Source organism: Capsicum annuum, chromosome 4 (assembly GCF_002878395.1).
Source record: "Capsicum annuum cultivar UCD-10X-F1 chromosome 4, UCD10Xv1.1, whole genome shotgun sequence".
NCBI lineage: Eukaryota > Viridiplantae > Streptophyta > Magnoliopsida > Solanales > Solanaceae > Capsicum > Capsicum annuum.
This window is the reverse complement of record NC_061114.1, coordinates 177,822,996-177,842,791: the sequence shown is the minus strand read 5'-3', so window position 1 is coordinate 177,842,791 and position 19,796 is coordinate 177,822,996. Positions and strand designations below refer to the sequence as shown.

General features: G+C 37.9%; 1 pseudogene; it reads left to right on the top strand.

The window, feature by feature from the left end:
* The first annotated feature begins 294 nt into the window (after nucleotides 1-294).
* On the top strand, nucleotides 295-19,612 carry LOC107867687 (annotated as a pseudogene).
* The last annotated feature ends 184 nt before the right edge of the window (nucleotides 19,613-19,796 follow it).

Below are 19,796 nucleotides of genomic sequence, written 5' to 3'. Positions count from 1 at the left end.
GTGGGGGTGTGGGGGTGTGGGGTGTGGGGGGTAGGGAAGGGATGGGGGTTGAGGTAAGATTTTTATTTTTTTTCTAAAAAGAAGAAATTTAACTTTTTTGAAAAATAGATTCTTTTGGGGTATGGGATATTGTTGGATGGGGTGGGGGGGTTGTAGGGGTAAGGGGATATAGGGGTTGGAGTAAGATTTTTTTTTTTATATAAAAAATTATTTATTTATTTTTAAAAAATACTTCATATTTCTAAAAAAAAATATTTTTTGGGGGAAGGGTAGGGGATGCGGGGAAGGGGGGAGGGTAGGATTTTGTTCGTGAGGTAAGAAAAGATTTTCAATTTTTTTTAAAAAAATTAAAATTATTTTTTTGTGGTGTAGGTGGGGGTGCACGATGGCGAGTGTCCCGGAGAGCGGACGTTCCCTCCTCTTCCAAATGTCCCACCGTGTTGATATGAACTCAGCCAAGAATTTCTCCACATACTGTTTAAGATTTTATTGTGATTAAAATTTGGATTTAATCTATGGTGTATGATTAAAGTGAAATGAATGCTGTTATAACGAGTGTGTATATGTACAAAAGTGAATGTGCTTCAATTAAGAATTAATTAAACTTGATGTTATATGTAAAATTATGTCATTTCATGTAAATATGGAGGGCATATTAGTTACTGATCGGAGAAAGATTAGTTACGTAGTTAATAGGTAGGAATTTGTGGAACTCTTCTATTCCTCATTCATTGATGAGAAATACTATACCCATTGTTTTTTTTTCTAACAATGACTTAATAATCCATTATCACGACTTTGTTCAAAAGCTGTTCTTTTTCTCAGCTTCTTAGGCCTGCAAAATTCAGTACTTTTCATTGAGTACATAAACTTGATTGAGTGGACTACTGTGCTAAAGGAATATTTTTTTTTTCAGAGCTAGTTGGTTGACAATCCAGCGGTGCAGGATTTCCCAGCACCCTTTGCTTGTCACCTACCGATATCGCTCCCCAATCAACAATGATAATTTAATGGAGATAATCTTATGCAATGCTCGAGGTGCTAATGGATCCCGATTTTCGTACTCTAAAGTTTATTTTGAACTGGAATAATTCTAATGTCCTTGGTCACACTGAAACAAAAATGATAGAACATAGTTTATTTTGAACTGGAATAATTCTAATGTCCTTTATGAATTCAACTTCACGTACCTTATACAGGCATCTGCCGAAGGTCTCTCTAGTAGTATGGAGCTTTTGTGACTTTGTAATGACATAAAAAAATTGACTCCATGCCCTTGAAATCACTGCTACTGTCCAGGTATCTTCTAAGTCTTCATCATGGATAATTTATCTTATCTATGTTAGTACTAAATTTGCTATTAGATGGCGACTATGGCATGATTTGCATAATTTTTCTAAACAACATAATCTTTCTTGGCTTTTATGTGGTGATTTTAATAAAGTTTCTTCTTCCTCCGAAAAATTTGGTGGATTACCCATTAATGTGTCTTGTTCAGTTGCTTTTAGTAATTTCTTGCACCTACCCAATATGATTGACTTAGGCTTTGCTGAAAATTTGTTTACATGGACTAACAAACGTAAGAATAAGCCTAATTTGATTTTAGAATTATTAGACAAGATATATGCTAATCCTTCTTGGATACACATATATGAAGACGCTTCTGTTCAATATTTATCTCGTACCCACTCGGATCATTGTCCTTTACTGCTTAATCTTATAAAAATAATTGGTATCCCAGTCATACATTTTGCTTTGAGACTATGGCTTCGTCATCCTAAGTTTAACAGTCTTGCGACTAGTTTTTGGTCTGCTAGTGATAATGATGCTCGGATGTTGCTTTCCTTTACCAATCATGTCATTACCTGGAATCGTGAGACTTTTGGTCATATCTTCTATGAAAAGAAGACTATTTAGCTCGTCTGCGGAGTCTACAGAATATGGATCCCTATAGAAAAAATAGCTTTCCACTATAATTTGAAATTTTTTGTATCACTATTTTAATGCTATTCTTAAATACAAAGAGGATTTTTGAAAACTTAAATCGCGAATCCAATGACGTGCTGATGGAGACGCCAATACCCGTTTCTTTCATCTTTCCACTATCAAACGAAGACGACATAATCATGTTCTCGGACTGCATGACTCTTGTTGGTAATTGAACGTTTGATCCTCCTGCTATGCGGACTATTATTATCACGTAGTATCAGGACCTATACACTACTCAGTGAACTTCATGCCCCTACACTCCCCTCCTTTAGCTACTAATTGTTTATCCACAAATCATCATCCTTCTCTATTATTACCTCCTTTTGATGTTGAAATTCATACTGCTCTTAATTCTTTTCAACCCCTAAAGGCACTAGGTCCGGATGGTTTTCATCCTTTTTTTTTTTAAACATAGTGGACTGATACACTTGCTGCTATTATTTCTCTTTGTCGTGAGGTTTTCAAGACCGCTTCAATACCTCCTTATCTTAATGAAACTTACATTACTTTAATTTCTAAAGTAAAGGCCCGTAACATATTACTAAATACTGCTCTATTAGACTATGTAAATTATATGAATTACTTACAAAAATAATTTTTGTTCATATTCGACCTCATCTAGCCTCTTTAATTAATCCTACCCAATCCAGCTTTATTCTTGGTCATCGTGCAGCGGATAATGCTATCTTTGTTCAAGAAGCCTTACACTCTTTTAGGAAGAAAAAAAGATTGTATAGGCGGGGTGCTATGATGCTGAATATATATTTGAAAAATAGTATTTGATCGCCTTGAATGGTCCCTTATTCGCTCTTCCTTAGTTCAACTCAATTTTTTGACTCCACTTATTCAACTTCTTATGTCCTGTGTTACCACATCTTTTATTTCTGTCTTAGTTAATGGTCAACCTACCACATTTTTTAATCCTAGTAGAGGCGGCATTCGTCAGGGTGATCCCCTCTCTCTGGATTTAATTATTATTTATATGGAATCCTTCTCTTGAAGCATTGAACATGCCACTAACTTTTATAGTTGGCAGCTGGTTAAGCTTAGTCGCATTTCTACTCCTATCTCTCTTCTCTTTGCCCTGATCTTGTTCTATTTAGTCAGGCTAGCACCACAGCGCTACCTCTATTGTCGACATTGTTAATACTCTTCATATTCAGTCGAACCAACAAATTACTTTTAATAAGTTGAAAGTAATTTTTTCAAACAATGTTTCTCCTAATCTTCAACATAACATATCTAACATGCTTACCATAAATCCTTCCACACGTTTGGGGAGATATTTAGGTTTTATCATGCCAAATCTACATTTATCATGCCAAATCTACATTCTAACTCTAATGACTATCAATTCATCCTTGATAGGATTAACAATAAACTCCAAAGATGGAAAAGTAAGTTTCTTAGTCTCTCTAGACGAATTGTACTTTTTCGATCTACCTTGAGTGCTATTCCAGCTTATGCAATGCACCTAAATCTTCTACCTGCTAAAATCATCCATCATATTGAACAAATTTAGCATTGTTTTCTTTGGGCTTTCGTTGTTGATAAACAATAACTTTCTTTAATCCATTGGAAATCTGTTACCACCCCTAAACAACAAGGAGGTTTTGGTATGCCAATCTCCGGGAAAAGATTATGCAATTCTACTAGTGTTCATTGATGTCTCTTTACTAATTTTCATTCCCTTTGGGTAGCTAGCCTTTTAGCTAAATACTATAATATTTCACCACAAAATAACAATATTGTCTTCCCCTCTGTCCATTATAAGCCGCACCACTTCTACATTAGGAAAAGTATTGTAAAAATAATTTCTTTACATTAATTTGGAACAGTTTGGCATATTGCAAATGGCCAACAACTCTCTCTTTGGTATGATAAATGGACTTCTCCATATTTTTTCCTACGTGAACTCATCCACCATATTGGCAACCTTTACACCTTTCCTTGAAATCTCGGGTACCCTCCTCCATTTAATTCATAATATGTTAATTGATTCATCCCTTCCTCGTGATCAACCCTTTTGGGCTCCTAGGCATTATTCCACTGCCTTCGCTTGTTTTATTTTTCTCCACATTCATTTTACACCCCTCAATTTAGTACTTACACAATGGATCTGAAAACTACAACAACAACAACAACAACAACAACAAACCTAGTGTATTCCCACAAAGTGGGGTCTGGGGAGGGTAAGATGTACGCAGATCATATCGCTACCTTCGAAGAAGTAGAGAGTCTGTTTTCTATAGACCCCTGGCTCAAGAAAAAGAATAGTAAACAAGGAGTTGGATGACACAACAGAAATAAGAAATAATACAATAGAAATCAGAGAAATACGAAAATATGAGAAATAAAGGCAACACTAAAAGAGAAAATAGGAACTAAGAAATAGGAAATAGGACACCTACCTAGTCACAACATACACTCACATACCAAAGACATCTATGTACATAGTCCTAGGCTTATTAACCCGGCTACACAGGATCTCTCCTGGCTGCCTGCTATAACCCACACACTCACACTAGCCTTCTATCCTTATCCGCGACCTCCACACCTTCCTATCTAAGGTCATGTCCTCAGCAAGCTGAAGCTGCTCCATGTCATGTCTAATCACCTCCCTCCAGTATTTCTTCGGCCTACCTCTACTCCTCCTGAAACCATCCAAAGCTAGCCTCTCACACCTACGCACTGGGGCATCCACGCCCTTCCTCATCACATGCCCAAACCATCTTAGCCTTCCTTCCCGCATCTTGTCTTCCATCGAAGCCACTCCCACCTTCTCCTGGATAATCTCATTCCTAACTCTGTCCCCTCTAGTAAGCCCACACATTCAATGCAACATTCTCATTTCTGTCACCTTCAATTTTTGGGTGTGGGAATGCTTGACCGGCCAACACTCCGCTCCATACAACATGGACGGACGGACTGCCACTCTATAGAATTTGTCTTTAAGCTTAAGAGGCATCTTCTTATCACATAACACTCCCGAGGCGAGCCTTCACTTCATCCAACCTACTCCAATACGTTTAGAGACATCCTCATCAATCTCACCATTTCCCTGAATCATAGACCCAAGATACTTAAAACTATAAACATCCTGGGAGTCCAACCTCACCACCACCTCGTCCTCCTGCCTCAAGTCACTAAACTTGCATTCCAAATACTCCGTCTTGGACCTACTCAATCTGAACCCCTTAGACTCAAGGGTTTGCCTCCAAACCTCCAATTTGTCATTTACAACCCGCCCGCCCCGCCCCTTCGTCTCATCAATCAGCACTACAACATCCGCAAATAACATACACCAAGGCACCTCGCCTTGAATGTTCCGCGTCAATACGTCCATTACCAATGCAAAAAGAAACGAACTAAGAGTCGATCCATGATGCAATCCTGTCTCGACCGGAAAATGCTCTGAGTCTCCTCCCGCCGTCCTCACCCGGGTGTTCCCTCTATCGTACATGTCCTTAATATCTCTGATATACGCCACCGGGATCCTTCTCACCTCCAAGCATCTCTAAAGGACCTCCCTCGGGACTTTATCATACATCTTTTCTAGGTCGATGAACACCAAATGTAAATCCCTCTTCCTTTCTCTATACTGCTCTACCAACCTCTTCACCAGGTGGATTGCCTCTGTTGTCGAGCGACCATGCATAAATCCAAACTGATTCTCCAAAACAGACACGACCCTCCTCAATCTCCGCTCAACCACTCTCTCCCAAATCTTCATAGTGTGACTCAATAGCTATAGTTGTTGTAACTCTGAATGTCACCCTTGTTTTTATATAACAGAATCATCAATAAACTCAAATTTTTGTTGTGGGTCCTACTAAATCAACATCTTCTCACCTGTATGTTCCTCTTAAACAAATCATCCTCCCCACTGCTACATGCCCCGTTTGTCAGGTACTTGATAAAGATGAACTTTATCTTTTCCTTTACTATTTCTCTGCTAAGCATATCTGGTCTTACTTTCACATTGATACTCCCACTAATGATCACTTTCTCTGGCTACAAAGACGTTGCACCTCCGTACCTCCTACGACCTCTCATCCTCTATTTGTGTGTCAGGTGCAACCTTCATCCCTTACATCCTTTGGACCATCTGAACCACTCGCAACAATAACATTTTTAAAAATCATGGAAACTTGGTCTCTCCCTATTTTATAACTTATTTTGTTACTGGGTATTATACTATTATCAAACCCCCTTCTCTCTCACATTTACCTAGCCAACCAGCTTTGAACAACTAGTTTCCTCCATCTCTCGGTTTTCTTAAATTAAACATTGATGGGGCTTGCTCTCTCCTTATGATACATGGAGGAGCTGCGTGTGTTTTTTGTGATGCTAAAACTGCTTGGATACTTGGATACATTCAACCTCTTTATACCACAGAGGTTATTTGTTACGATCAGGAATCTCAGATAGTGCGGAATTAAACAAAGTAATCAATTAAAGACAATAACAAAGATAATAATAACGATAAGTTGAGAAAATAAATGAGGCACAATTTTAGCGTGGTTCGGTCAACTTGACCTACGTCTACTACCAAAAGGAGGAAAAATTTTACTAAACACCAATGGAACAAAAGAGAGTACAAAATTGGATTAATTAAATACTCTAATATCCCAAATACCCAAAAAAATAACCTCACAAATATTACTCCAAAGAAACGGTTCACTCAAAGTATTTTTCAACACAACTCTCTCACAAATACTCTCTACAAATAAGAAAACAAATACAACTAAAATCTTCTCAAATTGGTGTGTTAGGTGAAAGAACTCTCCTCTATTTATAGGAGGAAATTCTTGGGAGAAAAGAGAAAATCTCAACATAATCTCATCCACATGATAATTGAAAAAACTCTTGGGAGATTTTCAATATATGATTTATCATGCGATTTTGAATAAAATATTAGCTAAAAATATGGCCACATTACCAATCTCCACCTTGGCCTAATTTTGGCTAATATAGTAATATGCTCCACCTTTCTTCACAAAGCCCCAAGGGGCTTTCAAAATTCCATGATGTCAGAATTAGATCAGTCTTCATCTGAAATTGAAACAATAGCAACATTTGTAATAGTAGATCCCAACAGTGTGTACAACGTCCCCGACTCACGTGCCTTCATTACCAGATCACCTCTAAAGGCTTCAAGAACTCCACCTTCACCTGTGTATTTGCACCCAAAAGATTCTAGAGTGCCCAAAGAGATGAGATTTTTCTTCAACTTGGGAACACATCTAACATTTGTCAGAGTTCTTACACATCTAATATTTTTCTATGTATTTGAACTTTTTAAACTTCATGTTAAATATGTTCAATTGAAGGCTTTAAGCCATGAATTCGTGAGTTCTGTGATATGTAATGTTGAATATGCTCAGCAAAGACGAAAAACACTAGGTGCTTCTTCCTATCCGTCCTAGCCTTAGTGGACAGAGTTACCTGTTATGTGTGTCGAGTGCACAAAAGCTGGCCTGGACACCACGGTTTTAAAGAAAAATATATATTTTTCTATGTATTTGAAGCTTTTCAATGTGTTTGATTGTGTTTCTAGTTAAATTGTTGAATGCACATCTTGGTGTCATATCACAATTTCCTTTGCTACTTTGCAAAAATAAAAAATAAAAATGAGATGATTGTTCAAGCTGTTTTGTGCGACTGCTGAGAAGTTATTCAAGTTCACTTCCGTTTCCTTTCTGCGTAAAAAAGCTTGATATCGGAAACTAAGAAAGCTAGATTTGACAATAGATGAGTCAAGTAGAGAGCAAAATAAGGCAATTGCATATGATGTTCCAGGGAAAAACTTAGAAGAGGTTAAGCATTAGTATGACCTTTTACTGGATGATGTTAACTTGATTGAGTCTGGTTCTGTTCCTTTACCTGTTTATAACTCTAATTCACACAGTTCTACAAGTCAGGATGGAAATGAAGGAATAGGAAAGAAGAATGGAATTCAGGAAACTTAAATGGTGAATTTGATTTCTGCATGTCGATTTCGTGTTTTGATTCTGCATCCAGATTCTAGTGGAACTGTTTTCTTATAATTTTATCATATCAAAATGATTAAAGGGATATATTTTAAAATGTTAGGGGGGCAGAGTACTTAAGAGAAACTTTAGACCTCAAAAAGGAGGAGATACGCCATTGTAAAAAAATTTTGGAGGTAAATTTGACTTGTTTAAAATTTCAGCCGAAACCAGAATAGTTTAATCGGGTGAGCCATTTCAGCTCCTGTATCCAGTATCTGCCTAAATGCTAGACCCTTAATTATGCAGTTGCAAAACGTAAACCCTATTTTCTCTACTCAAAGTAAGTCACTTTCGCCGGTAAATTTCTTATTGTTGGTAATTTATGTTTATGTCTATCTAGGTTGTTTTTGTGTGTGTTGTTTGTTTTTCGTGTTGTAAGAAATCTTTTGTGGAATGCTTTGGACTATTTTTCTAGAGCCGAGGGTCTATATGTTATAGCTATCCTTGGATTGGACGAATTGTCATGAGAGGATCGTTTGCTCGTAGCAAGAGTGCGGGCCTCTCTACCTCTGAGGTAGGGGTAAGGTCTGCATACATTCATCCTCCACAAACTCCACTTTGTGGGATTTTACTGGGTATGGTGCTGTTGTAAGAAATCTTGTGGTTAATTAAGATTTAAAGTTGCAACACGAGCATAGATGAAATTGAACACTAATTTCTCATGCTGCAGCTCAAGTTGTGCATACACAAATTTAACGTTATGGCGGAAGAACTACAGTCAGTTACAGAAGCTGGAAAATTTTTTAGGAAAAGAAAAATGGAGCACAAGAAGAAAGGAGGTAAGGGAAAGAAGCAAAAAAGTGTGCCATTTAGTGAAAAAAGAGTAAAAATAGACAACAAAATGAAGAAGCTTTTCGAGAAGAGATCAAGAAACTATAACTCCGATTATGATGATAATGACGCGGAGCCTTCCCCTGTAACCAGAGCTAAACCCACATCCTATGGTAAACAGAAGCCAAAATCCTATGGTAAAGAGAAGCCCAAATCATATGGTAAAGAGTAGCCTATATCATACGGTAAGGAGAAATGCATATCATATTGTAAAGAGAAGGATGATTTTGAAGAGGAGTGGGAAGATGATGGAGAAGAGGATGAAAATGAGGAACTTGAGATATCCGAAGATGAAGATGGGGAAGTTCAGCCTGGAATTACTAAGTTCATAGATGGTTGTAACACATTCAGATTGGTGTTCAAGAAGATGCTAAAGAAGTCTGCTTCTGATGATATACTGGTGAGCCACCTGTGTTTTCTCCTTCATTTGTTTTTGGTCATCTACTTTAATTCTGTAATTTAACATCAGACTGGTAATTCCATATTTCAAAGGAAGCATAATCGGCTGGCTTCTTTTTCCTTTTTTCTTAATGGGTGTCTGGGTTTGATGTTGAGATATTAGTCTTCTAGGAGTGTTTGGGATAAAACAAAGCATGTTTGGAGGAGAAAACAAGACAACTATGCAGAAAAATAGTATTTTGTTTCTTCTTTCGCAAGAAAAAAATTCTTGTTTTCAAAGATGTGATAGATCCTTTCCACACCTTTTAACGCATATATTCAGTTACTAGTATGTAAACTGGATTCTGATGAACTTATAGGTTAGAAGTTCTTGAAGCTCATACTAACTGCAGATAGTGTTAGGAGAAACTAATGGTAAATATATGTGTCTGATGAACTTAACCTACAGGGCCGTGTCTTATCAGCACACAAGAAGCTTGTTGCAGAGAAGTTTGCTGAAGAAGATGTAGAACGAAAGGTCAAGGCAGAGGCAAAAAAGGAGAAACACTTGGTAATTCAGTCTGGTTTCATTTAATTGCTAAGTTTCTTAAATAAGTTATCTTCTTTCTTAGTGTATTAATGGGTCTTGTTCTAAACTTTGACATCTGTGCAAAAGATGAGAGAAAAGGGACATGTGAAGCTTGAAAATTTCTTGGACTCCCATGAAAAGTCTCTAATAGAAGTTGCAACAAAGGGAGGTAATCAACTTTTCCTTCTTGTTTTGGAGTTTATATTAGTATTACAAATGTATTAATACACTTTCTATCATAGCTAACTAACTTGGTTCTTAATTTTGTGGGCATTGTCGGACTATCAGTTGTCAAGTTATTCAATGCTGTAAGTTGCAGTACACATTTCAAATTTTATATGATTCTGATTTATAGAAAGTTTTCTGCAACTTTCAGCTAGCTCAAATTTGTCTGTGTATGTGATGCAGGTTAACAAAGCACAGCATGCTCAAAAAGGCTTAAATCCATCAAGGGAAAAAGACGAGAAAGGTAAGGGCAGAATACAGATACATAGATTATACATTGACTCTTAATTATTTGACAAAGAAATGATTGCTTCTTAGAAGAAACTGTGAACTCTGCACATAGCGTTTTACTCCACATGATAGAAGTAAGATAGGAATCTAATGCAAATTTTCATCTTTTAAACTGCGAATAATAACAAATTCTTTATAAGTCAATTGGGAATAGTGTGGAAAAAATTAGCCTTAAGAGCTGTTGTTCTTTATCCAATACAATAACTTCTATTTTCTGATGTATAGCAATAAAGAAGCGACGAAGAGAAGTCTTTTCCTCTGAATTGGGCAAGGCACCATCACAGACAGCTGTATCAAAGGTCAACTCTTTTCCTCTCTATTAGAATTATGATCATTCTTAAAGTTTCTCTCATTATTTTGCAACATCTTTCGTATGGTAATCTTGTCTTGGGTCATCATTTTCTTTTGTTTTTTGAGTTGGGTGGAGTGGGCCGGGGCGGGCCAAAATGGCTCGTATCGGAAAAAAGTATTTTCATGTCATCTCTAGTTGGTTCTTAGTTTAGTTTTATATTATTTTTCCATTGTTACATTTGCTTCACACTAGGATGAGTTGCTCATAAATGAATGGTACATCGAATAATGTGATATATTGTGCCGCTTCGTTACAATTACCAATCATTTTGTGAGTAGAAGGAAGAAACAACTTGAACACGGAGGACTTGATATTTTTCTAGCACTTGTCCAAAAAAAGAACATTTTCAAGTTTCACATATGCATGCCAGTCATTTTCATTCAGGCTACTGCCCTTTTCCCTTAATTCTGTAGTTTAACTTCATGCAGGCTGGTGCATCCAATTCTTTGAATGATGAAGGTCCCTCATGGGCTCCTCTACGTGATAATTACATGCTGACTAATCCCAAGTTAAAGGACTGGGATAAGAAAGGATAACATACTCCTAAAATTTTGAATTTACCTAAACACCAACAACAACATACCCAGTGTATTCCCACATAGTGGGGTCAAGGGAGGGTAGAGTGTACACAGACCATACCACTACCTCAGGTGAAGTGGAGAGGCTGTTTCTGATAGACCCCCGGCTCAGCACTGATAACAATATAACAAAAACAAAACATAAATGCATATAAACTAATATAGTATGCAAAATAAACTAACATTGCCAGCTAATACAGGAAACAATACAACCATGAGATAATACTATAAACTATCTATTTGAAATCATAGACTCAAACACCACGAACAAGAAATTCCAGACACAAACAAAGTACTCTCCCCTATTGTTGTGCTTCTTCCTCACTCTTATGATAGCACAAAATTCTTCATACTGTACTATCTGAACCTCCAACCATCTGATAGCTTTCATAACTTAAGCTTTTAGATGAAATTGTCACATACTTCAAAAGGTACAAGTCATAAAGGACCAAAACATTAAATTTGTGAATCTGAACTAAATTTTCTAATGACTTATTATGTCTAAAATGCCTAGAATTATTCCATACTGTACTATCTGAATCTCCAACCATCTGACAGCTTTATGGTAAGCATAGTAATGTATAAAATGAAGTTGGTTTATGTTCACTTAATCAATGACAAATGTTGGTACCTGCAAATACATTTAATGGAACAATTTCAAACTTATTAATTAAGGCTACTCCATTAACATGGAAAGAAATATCTTTCTTGCTCATTACTAACAACAGCTGACCAGACAGCATCATACGAGAAAATCACCTTCTACTGTAAAACAACTAAGTTAGTGATTAGACAAAAACAAAACCGAAAACCTAAGGGGCAAATATAACCAGATCCCATATTCTAGTGACACTCCACTTCTAAGATCTCACAGCCAGCTCCTGCTGCTAAATGCTACTTCAAAATCAATCAGAATCTACAACTATCTACTACCATTTTCTTCTATAGGAACACATATCATGTCGGTAAAATATGGATTATGCTCACTTGGTACACTTGATTCGCTCTCGTATAATGTAACGTAATAAAAAATAGCAAGAAGTGGCAATAACTCACAGTTCATCTCTCGTACACAGATATGAATCAGTACCAAACTCCCTATTAAGAGTCGAGGCTTTCCTAGATATAAATTTAGATATTGTGATAATCTTAACATGCCATTCAATAATTAACGTTATATGATAAACTATCCAAATAGAGCTGTCTTTCCATCTTAACAGACATAGTAGGGCGTGGGCTACAGCTGATGGTTCATTGTTGATCAACCAAAGCACATGAAGGCCTCAACCACAACTGGAATACCAGTGTTTGAGATTGTCAAACATTTTCCAGGTGCACTACTCGTGAATAATCTACTTTCTTTATCCAGACTAACTTATTATCCATGAATTATACTCCTGAAACCCACCCCTCCCCCCAAAAGTAACCCAGATGTCAACCCAAATAATGATAGAAGAATGAGTTCGGAAGACGTACACTGAGGCTGAACAATTAAATTCACTTTCTCTCCCTTCCTCATTGTTTTGATCGCTTTTGGTAAGGCTTGACAAAACTGACATAAAAGAAAGCAGAGCTAGTCAGTCAAATGTAGGAATATATCATCAGTGATACTTGATAGCACAAGTTTGTTGATCCTCAAGAAGCCAAGATACCAAGGTACCATCTTTGACATAAAACTCTGCTCCATGTTCAGGTGTTTCTGCAACGGTGACCCCATCAAGCAGCCTCACCACATACCTTACTAGAACTTCATCCAAGTCACCAGGAGGTCCCATCAGCTCCCCCTTCTCCATAATTTTCTTAATAATACCACCATCCTTGCAGACATCCACCACTGTGATCCATGATACGAGTTCGACTTCAAAGTGAATGACCGTATTTGATGAATCCGATTCTGTCGATCCAAAACCAGTTTCCAAAGGCAGTGTAAACATACCAAAATCGAGATGAATAAACCATGAAACTTAGCAAGCAATGTTTATTCATGAACTCAGAGAGAGAGAAAATATCTGTACGCTCTTTTTTTTTCTAAAGAGCCAAGCTTCTAGAATATACTACTCTCTTTATATACACTACCTCATGTTCTAGTTAATACAAAACTGGTCCTATATAATTAAATTAATCAAGCAACTATTCAGCTTGGGCCTTCGAACAACTGGGCCGCGGACTCATTTTTATTATGTGGTCCAACACCCCCCCTCAAGGTGGAGTGGGGAAGCACACCCAGCTTGGGAAGAATGGAAAGATGATGAAGCCCAGTAATAGGCTTCGTGAAAATATCAGCGAGCTGAGCCATAGTGGAGACATGATGCAAGGAGATAAGACCAGCAAGAAGTTGCTGACGAGCGAAATGGCAATCGACCTCGATGTGCTTGGTGCGTTCATGGAACACGGGATTGCAGGCTATATGAATAGCAGCCTGATTATCACAGTAAACAGGGACAGGCAGATCAACAGGAACACCAAGGTCAGCTAACAACCTAACAGTCCAAGATAACTCAGCAACAACCTTACTAAGGGCTCTATATTTAGCCTCGGCAGACGAAAGAGATATGACAGGCTGCTTCTTAGCCTTCCAACCCACCAAAGAATCACCAAGAAAAATACAAAAACCAGAAACGGAGCGCCTAGTATCGGGGCAAGCAGGCCAATCACCGTCACAAAAAGCTGAAAGAGAAAGAGAAAGAGAAGGAGCAGCACTGAGAAAAACACCAACATCTGAAGACCCTTTAAGATACTGCAAAATATGTAGAGCAGCATGCATATGAGGAAAGCGAGGTTACTGAAGAAATTGGCTTAGGTGCTGAATAGCAAAGCACAAGTCAGGCCGAGTATGTGTCAAAAAGTTCAACTTGCCGACATAACTCCGGTAAGCTTCAGAAGAACTCAAGAGATCACCTGATGTGGCCTGCAACCTCACATTAAGGTCAAGAGGACAAGTAACAGTAGTGACAGAATTACAACAAATTCCAAAAGAAGATCATGAATAAATTTCTGCTAACGCAGAAAAAGACCCTGTGCAGAGTAAGTAACCTGGATGCCCCAAAAATAGCTAAGAACCCCCAATTCCTTGATCCGAAACTGAGAATCCAAAAATAAGTTGAGATTGGAGATCTCAACCAAATCATCACCCGTGAGAATAATGTCATCCACATGCACAGCCAAAATAACAATAGAAGATTCAGATTTTCTAGTAAACAAAGAATAGTCATTCATGGAATGTGTGTACCCTCTTGAACATAAAGCTGCAGACAACTTGGCGTACCATTGCCTAGACGCCTGTCGAAGACCATATAAAGACTTCTGAAGACGACAAACCATAGGGGAAGAAGCTACAGATGCAGGAGCAGAAAAACCAGGTGGTAATTTCATGTAGACTTCCTCCTCCAAATCACCATGGAGGAAGGCATTATTAACATCCAACTGAAATATAGACCATTGCTTCTTGACAGCTACAAAAATCAAGCACTTAATAGTGGAAAACTTGATAACAGGAGAGAAAGTCTCAGTGAAATCTACACCCTCAACCTGGGTATCACCTCTACAAACCAGCCTGGCCTTATATCTTTCTAAAGACCCATCAGCTTTGTACTTGACTTTGAAAATCCATTTACAACCAATAGGTTTCTTGCCAGGAGGAAGAGGAACCACATACCATGTATGGTTGGCCTCAAGTGCCTCAAACTCTTTTTTCATAGCATCTTGCCAAGCAGGTATGGAGGTTGCCTGAGAATAAGAAGTAGGTTCCAAAACAACAGTGCTAGTAGGAGCGTCAGTGCTAGTAGAAATAGAAACAGAACCACACAAGGAAAGAGGTAAAGTGCAGACATATGGGTGAAGATGAGAAGGAACAGAATGGGGCCTGGAAGATCTCCGAGGAGCAGGAAGGGAGGTAGAAGTAGAGGTAGAAGAAGTGGAAGGAACAGAAGGTGGAGAATAAGTAGGAAGAGGAGGATCAGAATCAGAAAAAATAATAGGTGGGGAAGAAGATGTAGAAGAAGGAAGAGAAAGAGGAAGAGTAAAAGGAAATATGGATTCATGAAAAATAACATCTCTAGACACAAGAGTGAGTTTAGTATGCAAATTATATAGGTTATAACCCTTCTTACCCGAGGGATAACCTATGAAAACCACGGACCAGCTTTAGGTTGAAATTTATCCCTATGAACCTTAGGTATAATGTTGAAGCAAAGGCAGCCAAAAGTTCTTAGACTAGAAAAGGAGGGAGCCTGGTTGTGTAAAAGTTCAAAAGCGGATTTGTTGTTAAGTAAAGGGAAAGGAAATCTATTAATCAAGTAGGTGGCTGTGAGAACACAATCACCCCAAAATGAAAAGGGTAATTTGGACTGAAAAAGTAAGGCTCTAGAGGTTTCAAGGAGGTATCTATGCTTTCTTTCCAAAACACCATTTTGTTGGGGTGTGTGGGGACAAAAGGTCCGATGAATAATTCCATGATCTAAGAAATACTGGCTATTAGAGGTACTAGAACCTAACTCTAGGGCATTGTCACTTCGAACAACCTTGACTGAAACACCAAATTGAGTTTTGACCATAAAAAAGAAGGCTTTTAACAGTGGAAAAACATTACTTTTGGAACACATAAGGTGAGTCCAAGTGGCTCGGGTGTAGTCATCAACAATAGTTAGGAAATACTTACACCCACCATAAGTTGGGGTACTATAAAGACCCCAAGAATCCATATGAATCAATTCAAAAGGAGAAACAGTTTTAATAGAGCTTACAGGAAAAGAGAGTCTAGCTTGTCTAGCCATAGGGCAAATAGAGCAAATGAAAGATTGCTTAGAAGAAAAAATACAAGGAATAGAGGAAATATCCTTCATTCTGGCAAAAGGAATGTGACCTAAATGGTTATGCCATAAAATCTCCATTTTATTAGATGTAGAATGAGATTTACAATGGTCAGATGCAAGATGATTTGTACAAGGTAAAGAAATAACAACGGGTAATGGAGAAATAGTAGTGGCTGGCACAGTAGAAGCACATGCAGGAATCGAAACAGTAGAAATGGGGGCACATGAGTCAGCAGTGTGAGAAATCTGAAATTTGTAGAGTCCAGCATCCAATTTACCAAGTTCCACTGGCCTCAAACAAATATTTTTAGTAAAATGGACTGAGCAATCTAACTGAGAAGTCAATTGAGAAATAGATCTAAGATTGAAATGGAAAGAGGGCAAATACAGAACACTATGTAGTGTAAAAGAAAGAAAATTAAGAGAACCAGTGCAGGTGACTTTAACTTTGTACCCATTAGGTAGGTTGACTAGGTAGGGTATAATTAAGGGATGAATATCAGAGAGGAGGTCTTTATTGTAAGTCATGTGGTGTGTGGCACCGGAATCTAAAATCCAAGAGCAACTAGACAAATCTCCTAGCAAGCACATACTGGAACTATGTTCAATATCAGCAGACATAGAAAGAATACCTGCAAAATTTGCAGAAGCCATGAGACAAGACTGATTGTCAGAAATTTGAGTGTTATGAACGGAGTGAAGCAACTGATAATATTGTTCCTTTGTCAAACCAGGAATCACAGACCAAGGTTCAGGGGAATTGACTGGCTGGACTTCTACAGCTGCAGCGGATTTGTTATTTTTGGTGAACTTGAAATGAAGAGGATACCCATTGAGCTTATAACACTTGTCAATCAAATGCCCAGGCTTCTTACAGTATTTGCATAAGAGATTAAGCTTCAAAGGAGTGTGCCTTGGGGCTGGAGAATACGTAGAAGGCGTACCCTTTGGAAGAGGTTGCCTAGTAGAAGAATTAATATAAGCACTGAAAGAAGCTGAATTAGGAGTGAACTGGGTCTGAGAAATCACTTGTCTCTGCCTCTCATCTTGTAAAAGAATACTATAGGCAGTGTCAAGAGATGGGAGAGGATTCATCATGAGGAGATTCCCTCGAATCCCTACATATATCTCATTGAGGCCCATAAGAAATTGGTAAAGTTTTTTCTCCTCATCTTCCGAAGAAGAGTAGTCCTAGCTGTGCAGGTACATCTATTGGCACTCCTACTACTTATAAAACCCAGTTCATCCCATAACTTCTTAAGTTTATTGAAGTAGGAAGCAATATCGAGGCAACCCTGACTAGTAGAGGCAATCTCCTTAAGTTCAAAAATCTTAGTTCCGTTCACTGTTCCATACCTTTTATCTAACTGATTCCAAATACTCTCTGCAGTTTCTGAGTATTGAACACTTTCGGCTATCTCAGGGGAAAGGGAACTAGTGATCCAGGAGATTACTAAATGGTTACACCTATTCCATTGCCTAAGACTAGGTGAATCATCAGAAGGTCGTGGAAAACTACCATCAACGAAAGCAATTTTGTTCCTAGCCGAAAGAGAGACGACCATGTTTCGTCTCCATCCTCCAAAACCAGTACCCGAAAAAGGATTTGGAACTAGAGAAATCCCAGGTATATCAGAAGACAAAAGTTGTAAGGGACTCGAATGTTCGGGTACGAAGGCAGTAGTAGTAGCAGTATCAGATGATGTAGTGGAAACCATAATCGAAGATTTCGAAAGTAAAACAGACCGCAACGGAGAATGGCAAAAAAATCAAAATCGAGTATCGAAAATACCAGCTTCTCCTTATCACCGGAAGAAGACAACCTTTACTGCAACAAAATCAACAAAACCGAAAAAAAAATCCTAGATCGATGATTTGAGCACTTCCAGGATAACCCGGTGACCACAACTTCGAACAACGAAGGTGTACGAACTGAATTCCAAAAAAAATTGAATCTGACTCCGGCTAACCTAGAACTCTAGCGAACTGAATCTGACTTCGACGAATGCAAAATCGACCACAGAAATCAACAAGGGTAAGATCGCTATGTAGCATACGACGTCAGGAAACGAATTCCCTGCTCTGATACCATGTAAACATTCCAAAATCGAGATGAATAAACCATGAAACTTAGCAATGTTTATTCATGAACTGAGAGAGAGAAAGAGAGAATATCTGTACGCTCTTTTTTTTCTGAAGAGCCAAGCTTCTAGAATATACTACTCTCTTTATATACACTACCTCATGTTCTAGTTAATACAAAACTGGTCCTATATAATTAAATTAATCGGGCAATTATTCAGCTTGGGCCTTCGAACAACTGGGCGTCGGGCTCATTTTTATTATGTGGTCCAACAGGCAGAGTGAACAGTGCTGTTTCACCTTTCCTCCTCGTGACAATCCCTCAATCTAAGTCAGCAACAACTTTCTCTAACCAACCAAAGTAGACTAATTAAGCTTAATACGTAGAACCCAAATTATGGGTGCAGATACCCAACATCAGCAAAAGCAACAACTTTTTTCTACAATCTCTTAAGTAAACTAAAGGAAAAACAGAAAAGATGAATGGCCAATTATAGAAATAATCATCTTTCGCAACTTTAGACATTATTACACCCTCCGTTTCAATTTGTTCATCTTACTTTCCTTTATAGTCCGTTTCAAAAAGAATGCCTCTTTCCTTTTTTTGGCAACTCTTTTATTCTAATTTTCCCGTGGCATGTTTAAGACCACAAGATTAAAGCACACTTTGGTACATTCTACGTATCTTTTAATTTAAGACCACAAGATTCAAAAGTCTGCTTTACTTTCTTAAACTCGTCAAGTCAAAAACCAGACAAACAAATTGAAACACATGGAGTGTTAATTATCAAGTGCAGGCCGATAAAGGATTAATTGGGGAACTACTATGAAGGGAAAGTAACAAGAGTATCAAGAACTCACCTTGGCCAAGCTTGAATTTAACAGGTTCACCTTTGTCCCTGGGGGAAACAGATTTGGTTCCATCAAGTAGGATACCAACATAGTGAACTGCAACTCAATGATTTACCTAGATACCATGATTGCGAATGTGACATGAAATAGCAGAAGCTGCTCTTTATCAATCATTATGTTATTGTATTAAAAGGGGGGTTCCAACATATTAATATATAGTGAAGTGTTCCCCTAGACTCAAAACTTCAAAATCCTTATTAACAATCCTAGTGATTGGATCTCAATGCGGTAAGGATAATCTCCCTCTTTGCAAATAATGTCATCTGATGTTCATGCAGGACACAACTGTTGCAGACGATGTTAGGATGTCAGCTGATTCAAATTCATCGATGATGAATAAGTTCAGTGAAGGTTTGATGTTCAAACTATATGCTTCAAACATATTGGTATGCCAAACACATATCTTTAATGCAGGGAAGTGGAATGTCTAGGCATATTCAAGCAATGCTGGAGCAACTTTCTGATGTACAGAGATCCTCCTGTTGTTAACTGATGCAGTTTTGTATTAAAGAGAAGCTTTATGAACTGGCTTCTGCGAGGTCCGAGATATTATTTTTGAGCTCTCTTCATTTTTTATCCGTTCTTCTGCTTATATGGATATATGTACTGTTGTTTGAAATATCCCAGTATTACACTAGGTTGATTTTAGCATAGTGAAATCACGTCGCATAGTCTTGTGTTCTCAAGATAGTTTTACCAAAGACAATTCAGCTTTAGAATTGG